The following is an 8,093-nucleotide window of genomic DNA, read 5'->3' on the forward strand; positions in this document are numbered from 1 at the left end:
TGTGTGTGTGTGTGTGTGTGTTTGGTGCATATGGTTCCCCTTCCAGTGTGCTTATGCTGTGATGGGGGACTGTGTGTGTTTGGGGGGTTGAGAGGGGGGGCTGTGCTATCCTGGATGTGGGTGTGTGCGTGTGTGTCTGCGTGTGTGTGTGTGTGTGTGTCTGCACTCCTGAAGACCTTCCTATGAGGACCTTCCTCATGACATCGCTGGTATGCGGCAGACTCATCCTGTTACAAATCATCACAGCCCTCCCTCCCTCTCTCCCTCCCTACCTCCCTCCCTACTCCACCAGGGTTTCTTTTTTTGTTTTTTGTTATGTACAGTCCTTTGTCTTTTATTTTTCATTCATTATGGACTTTTTCTGGCCTTTGTTTATTATTTTTATTTACCTCTTGGTAAACGTCATTATTGTCATCAACAACAACTTCAACAAACAACAACAACATTGACTAGAAAAGCTGTGTTGCGACGAGACACATCTGTGGCTTTTTTTGAGGTCAAGTCCACTCGGTTTAGTGTGTCACTCACTGCTTATGGGAGAGCAGTAGACTTGTTACACCGATACGTTGTAGCCAGCCCTCTTGACAAAAATGACTTTGACACTTGTCAGTGATGTGGGCTCTGCGGTGGGAGAGACAGCAACTCTCTCAGGCTCTGTGCTGTATGCCAGTTGTGAATGGAAATGGACAATCTTCTAAAACAAAAATGAATAGCAGCGATTCACGAAAACGTGTGATGTAGAAGAATCCTGATGAATGTATCATATGTAAAAGGGAGAAAAAAATTTACTAAAAATAACCAACCAACCAAAAAAAAGTCAATTGAACATGGCACTGTGTGGACACCAAAAGCACACATCATTAGTGGTAGTACTACATCTCCAAGTTGTAGGAGTGTGAAGCTATGCAGACTGTGTCTTGGACATCGCCCAGGAATAGTGTTTCACAGCGTAATTGTTCACCATCATTGCCAAAAACTTAACAGGAAGAGAGAAAAAAAACAATCACAAAAAATGAAACAGACTTGCAAATAGAGTTTCATGTTCATTGTGTTGCAAGTATTTTTCTGCTTTTGTGTGTATCCAAAAAAAAAGATTTCTCACACTGTAAAGAGATGAGGGCTTTACTTTTTTGTGCGACTGTTATATTTTTGCTTTATGTAACATTTCTGTCTGTTCCTAAAGGCAGGATTGATGTGTTGGGGGGGGGGGGTCAGCTTGGTGCTTCTCTAACTCTATGGCGGTTATAAGCTATGGCTTGTGTTCAGTGATGCCTACTGTTCCGAAACCAATGCTCTATTGTAAATCTCCAAATCTTTGCCTTTTTCTTTTCTCTTTTACTTTTGAGCAAACACTGTTCTTATCTTTGCATTTTCGCCAGCCATCGATACTTTTTATTCAGTTCTGCATAACATCTGTCTATTACGTTTTCCTGTTGTTGTTTCTTTCAAACAGTATACAAAGCGAGATTGTACACATTGGTGGTGTGTGTGTCGGTTGCTGCAAAGGTGACTTTACATTGTACGCAGTCGTATAGAAATGCAACAGAGATATGCTTGTCTTATGCATTGCCAGTGTGTTAATTGGCACTGTTAAAAAAAAACGCTAAGGGGAGGGCAACTAACACTGTCACCCACACACCTTATCAGTTAGTCTCTCAGCTATTGAGCAGTTCATTGATGGACTTAATTCAGAAGTGCCAAATGAATCTATCTACCATCATTTCCACAGTGTGACACACTGAAGTGAGGAGGTCCTTGCCCACTGGGTTTTGACAGAAGATATCATATTGCGGGTTTGGTGTGTGTGTGTGTGTGAACGTGTGCGTGCGTGTGTGTGTGTTAGCTGTGTTCAGTACAATGGAGCTCTTTGGAAGCTTTGTTTCTGAAAGAAATTCTTCTGTATTTGCTCTGTGCGATGCTGCAACAGACCAGGGATTACTGTGGACATGTGCTGTCTAGCCGACTGCGGTATGCGCGTGTGCGTCTGTGTGTGTGTGCGTGTGTGTGTGTGTGTGTGTGTGTGTGTGTGCGTGCGTGTGTGTGTGAGAGTGAGAGAGAGAGAGCGTGAACTCCTTGAGTGAGAGTGTTTAGTGGAATGGCTCCTCAAATGAAGGTGTCACAACTGTCAACTGTCACATCTCAACAACAAGAAAAAACAATAAAGATGGACGTTTTTGTCTTTTTATACTCACAGTGACCCTCTGCTTTTATTTTGAATGAATGAAATAAATTGATGAATTTTCTTCCTGCTGCATACAGTGTAAATGTAACACTGAGGTCCTCTGAGCTTAGTGCCTACTATAGTTAACTAAAGAAATGGATGAAAGGGATGAAAATAAAATAAAATAAATAATGAAAAAAATAATGAAATGGAATAAATAGTAAACTGAACAGTGAAGTGTGAGGTTATAACATGTAGATTGTGTATCTGTGTTTAATTTAAAGTAATTCAACATTTTTATTTTGGGTGAGATAAAAAAAAAATCCATGATCTCCGCTTATAGCCAGCATGCCACACACATATTGTTCACCAAGCACTCAAGGGCAAACTTGTGAAACATAGGCCTACTGGCAAATTTTAGCATGCTGTAGTATGAAGTCATGATGACAGTCAATGGCAGTGAAGCATTTGTGCACACGTGATACAATGTAAGTTCTGCAATAGCAATCAACCTTTTTCCTATTTTAGTAACTCATTTTTTAAATGTTTGAATGTAAGAACAAGTAAACACATCATCCAACATTACATTCAGCAATTAATCATTTGTTCTATGCATTAGCATAATCTCGTCATACTTAACCTATAAAGAGCTGAGACCCACATTGATGCTTCAGGAATACTTAATTTTACAGTTTCATTTTTAGAAATGTACCTTCCAGGGAGGCCCACAACAACCTGTAGCCTTTGCTGGGCCATCTTAATCCATCCCTGATTGTAGGAAAGCTATGAAGTCTAGTAATTACATTATAAAAAAAAACAATTATATTGTTATGGTCCTCTGTCATTAAGATATTCTGATGATTTCCATAGTTGGGTAACATCCTAAATGATTGGAAAATGTGGAAATTTTACAGATATATAATTTTAGCTGGGCTAGAGGGGAGTTCATGTAAAAAATACAGGTATCTTACATTACCCACTCCCCTATAGCAGCATAGCATAGGCTAGGTTAATGATCACATCTTTGCTTAGTCTTCAGCCTTCAAGGATAGTTTGAACTGGTTGAAGCTTGAACTATCTCTAATATGAACAGGAATTCCGTTATATTTTGTCAACAGCACTGACAGAAAAAGCTGACTGACCAAAGGAGGTCTTCCTATAATCCCCAATACAGTCGCCTCTTACAGAGGACCTTAAGACCCTGGGTTTATCTTTGCAACTTAATATGCACTGCTTAAGAGGTGGTGGTGCAAGATCATGAATAAGTTACATGAATAAGTTAGTATGAATAACGGTGCATACACACCGCAAGCGTGGTCGTCCACTTAACGTCCACTTCAGGTGTCCGGTATCAGTCCGAAACGGTTAGAATACCGGTAAGTACCGGTATGAAAACAGATCATGCCTTGCACACAAGAGCGCGGTGTAAGCGTGGCGCATGTCCGGCCCGACAGGAAATGTCCGCGATGCTCCTTGAAAATAGAACTTGAGTCTATTTTCCTGCGCGGACGTCCGCGTTCAATGAGCGTTTTCCATTGAAAATGAATGGCTGCTGCCCGCGGATAGGACGCGGAAGCTGATTGTGCAGTGTGAAAGGCAGCCCGCAAACCTCTCGGACTCGCAGTGCTCCCGGACACATTCAGCGAACGCCAATATCTTGGTGTGTATGTACCGTAACAGTAAGTTAGGGTGGTGAGGGTGATCTGGCTTTGGGCAATAAAAGGCCATTTCATGTGCATCATCTGTGTAATCTGAACAGATAATACTGGTCCACAACTTGGCCTTACAGCCAGGCAGTGCAGGGTTCCCTTTACACTGAATCTACCCTTAGCTACCATATTACACTGTATTAGCTAGTTGCCATATCACACCGTCTATTTACCCTTAGCTATTCTATTTACTCATCTCCTTACAAAACGACAACTCTATCTCAACTGTAAATTTACACAGAGTGGTAGGAATAGTCAATGTTGCTAATGTTTTCAGTTATGTTATCAATATACAGTAATGGTGAAACTGCTGTTTCTGTTGCGTTCACTACAATGAAATGTGAGAGTGCAGCACCTAAAATGAAACCAGTGTTTAATGTTTTTTTATTTTTAAATATGACTATATTTGTGCAGTAGAAACTGAATCCTTTTCATCCACTGTCTCTCTGAGGTGTTCAGCAGCGGGGCAAAGGCGAGGGTGGGGCAGGAAACGGCAAGAGACTCGTTGTGCGAGACCTTCAACACCTCTATGCCAGCAGCAGCGGGGGGTTATCCAGTCACCACAGCACAAACACTTCACATTACTGTATGTTCTCACACACACACACACACACACACACACACACACACACACACACACACACACACACACACACACACACACACACACACACACACACACACACACACACACACACATTCTCTCTCTTTCTCTCTCACACACACACACACACACACATTCTCTCTCTTTCTCTCTCAAACACACACACACACACACATTTTCTCTCTCTCACACGCACACATACACACACACACACAACACGCACATAGTATACATACATTCTCTCTCTTTCTTTCTCACTCTCTCTCTCTTTCTTTCTCTATCTCTCTCTCTCTCTCTCTCTCTCTCTCTCTCTCTCTCTCTCTCTCTCTCTCTCTATGTCACATACACACACACACACAGTCACTTTGTCAAATAAACACGTACACGCACGCACTGACTCTCACAAAACACTCCAAACAAAAGGAAAGAGTAACATTCCTGTTGCGTTCGTTCCCACGCAAGCGGCAGAGGCAGCAGGCAGCTACAGCACTGGGGAGGAGAGGAGAGCAGGAACGAGGAGGAGGATCTGAAGAGGAGGAGGAGGATGACTCCTAGGGGGAGCGGACTGGGGGAGAAATAGGACCCAGGCACTTTTGGCGTAGGGGGCTTCTCATAATTAGCGGCGCAGAACTGAGTCACCGTTGGGCCCCGCACCCTCGTGGGCCCCTGTTTCAGAAATGTACAAAAAAAGTTTTTTTATTTTTATTTCTGGAAATAGGGGCCTACGAGGGTACAGGGCCCACTGGGAAAGGCCCGCTATGCCAGGTGGCCAGTCCAGCCCTGACTCCTGGCTGGGGAGCGGAAATGCCTGATGCAGCAGCAGTGCGGCGCGTCCCCTCTGGGTAGCCTAGCCGGCCCCCCCTACAGGAGGACACTTCCTGTTCGGAGCTCAAACTCCTATCTGCAGCACTGGGGGTAGCCTCGCCCCACGCTCCTCTCTCTCTCTCTCTCTCTCTCTCTCCCTCTCTCTCTCTCTCTGTCTTTCTCTCTCTCTCCCTCCCTCTCTCTCTCTCTCTCTCTCTCTCCCTCCCTCTCTCTCTCTCTCTCTCTCTCTCTCTCTCTCTCTCTCTGTCTTTCTCTCTCTCTCCCTCCCTCTCTCTCTCTCTCTCTCTCTCTCTCTCTCTCTCTCTTTCTCTCTCTCCCCGCCCACCTCTCTCTCCACCCCATCACCATTCCTTCTTTCCCTCCCTTCCTTCACCCTACGCTCTACTCTCTCTCTCTCTCTCTCTCTCTCTCTCTCTCTCTCTATCTCCCTCTCTCTCTCTTTCTCCACCACAACCACCACACACCCCCACCCCCATGTCCACTCCACCCCTCCACCCCGACTTTTTCATCTCCTTCCCTCTGCTCCATCTCGCTCCTCCTCCTCCTTCTCCTCCATCCCCCTCTCCGTCCCTCCCACTTCACCCCCGCTCTCTCTCTCTCTCTCTCCCTCTCTCTCTCCCATCGGCATTCTTTCTTTTTCTCCCACCATCACAACCCCTCTGTGTCCCTCCCTCCCTGCACATCATGTTTCTGGTGTCTCTCCTCACCATCATCTCCACCACCAGCACCACCATCATCACCACCACCACCTCAATCACCCACCATCACCACCACCACCCGACACCATCCTGTGTCCCTCCCTCCCTCCCTCCCTCCCTCCTCCACCCTACTCTTATATCCTTCCTATCCTTCCTTCTCTTCCTCCCTCACTCCATCCCTACTTCAGTTCCCTTTCTTCTTCTTCTTCTCCTCCATCTCTCTACCACTTCTTCCAATACAGTAACCATCATCACTCTTCTGTCCCTTCTTCACTCTCTCCCTCGCTCACCACTTGTTCGCACCATCCTTTCCTCAGTTCCCTCTGTTCCCTTTCGCTTGTCCTTCATCCACCCCTCAGTTCATTCTCTTCTCTCTCTCCTGTCCTCAATCCTTCAGTTCATTCTCTTCTCTCTCTCCTGTCCTCAATCCTTCAGTTCATTCTCTTCCCTCTCTCCTGTCCTCAATCCCTCAGTTCCTTCTCTTCTCTCTCTCCTGTCCTCAATCCTTCAGTTCATTCTCTTCTCTCTCTCCTGTCCTCAATCCCTCAGTTCCTTCTCTTCCCTCTCTCTCCTGTCCTCAATCCCTCGTTCCTTCTCTTCCCTCTCTCCCGTCCTCAATCCTTCAGTTCATTCTCTTCCCTCTCTCCTGTCCTCAATCCCTCAGTTCCTTCTCTTCTCTCTCTCCTGTCCTCAATCCTTCAGTTCCTTCTCTTCCCTCTCTCCCGTCCTCCTATCGCCCCCACCACACTGCACCCCACCGCACCACATTGCAATGCACCGCACCAAACCACCCTTCACCACACCGCACCAAAACACACCACACCACACCACCCCACCACACTGCACCCCACCGCACTACATTGCAATGCACCGCACCAAACCACCCTTCATCACACCGCACCACACCGCACCAAACCACCCTTCACCACACCGCACCCCACCGCACCACATTGCAATGCACCGCACCAAACCACCCTTCACCACACCGCACCAAAACACACCACACCACACCAGCCCACCACACTGCACCGCACCGCACTACATTGCAATGCACCGCACCAAACCACCCTTCACCACACCGCACCAAAACACACCACCACACTGCACCCCACCGCACCACATTGCAATGCACCGCACCAAACCACCCTTCACCACACCGCACCAAAACACACCACACCACACCACCCCACCACACTGCACCCCACCGCACTACATTGCAATGCACCGCACCAAACCACCCTTCACCACACCGCACCAAAACACACCACACCACACCACCACACCACACTGCACCCCACCGCACCACATTGCAATGCACCGCACCAAACCACCCTTCACCACACCACACCAAAACACACCACACCACACCACCCCACCACACTGCACCCCACCGCACTACATTGCAATGCACCGCACCAAACCACCCTTCACCACACCGCACCAAAACACACCACCACACTGCACCCCACCACACTGCACCCCACCGCACTACATTGCAATGCACCGCACCAAACCACCCTGTGTGTGTGTGTGTGTGTGTGTGTGTGTGTGTGTGTGTGTGTGTGTGTGTGTGTGTGTGTGTGTGTGTGTGTACACCCCACCGCACCACATTGCAATGCACCGCACCAAACCACCCTTCATCACACCGCACCGCACTGCACCGCACCACACCAAACCACCCTTCACCACACCACACCACACACCACCCACCATACCACACCACACAGCCTGAGGTCCCTCTTCCTGCTGTCAGACACCCACACATACGGCAATGTGTGCCTTCGTGTGCTTTTCTTACATGTATGTGTGTGTGTGTGTGTGTGTGTGTGAGAGAGAGAGAGATGAGAGTGGTAGCTTGAAGGCTTGGCTGGGTTGGGGGGTTGGGATGGAGGTTGTGTGCATGTATGTGTGTGTGTGTGAGGGGGATGTGTGGGGGGGTATTATTATGGTTTTGGACCCCCTGGAAGGTTGAGGTGGTAGGGTGAGGTGGGGTGTGGTGTGGGGGGGTTGGGTTGGGTTCAGGAGGACAGACGGTAGACAGGCAGTGTCGGGGGCGAGGTTAGGGTGAGGGTGTGTGCGTGTGTCTGCGCGTGCGT

The sequence above is a fragment of the Engraulis encrasicolus genome, chromosome 13 (genome assembly GCF_034702125.1).
Source record: "Engraulis encrasicolus isolate BLACKSEA-1 chromosome 13, IST_EnEncr_1.0, whole genome shotgun sequence".
NCBI classification, from domain to species: domain Eukaryota; kingdom Metazoa; phylum Chordata; class Actinopteri; order Clupeiformes; family Engraulidae; genus Engraulis; species Engraulis encrasicolus.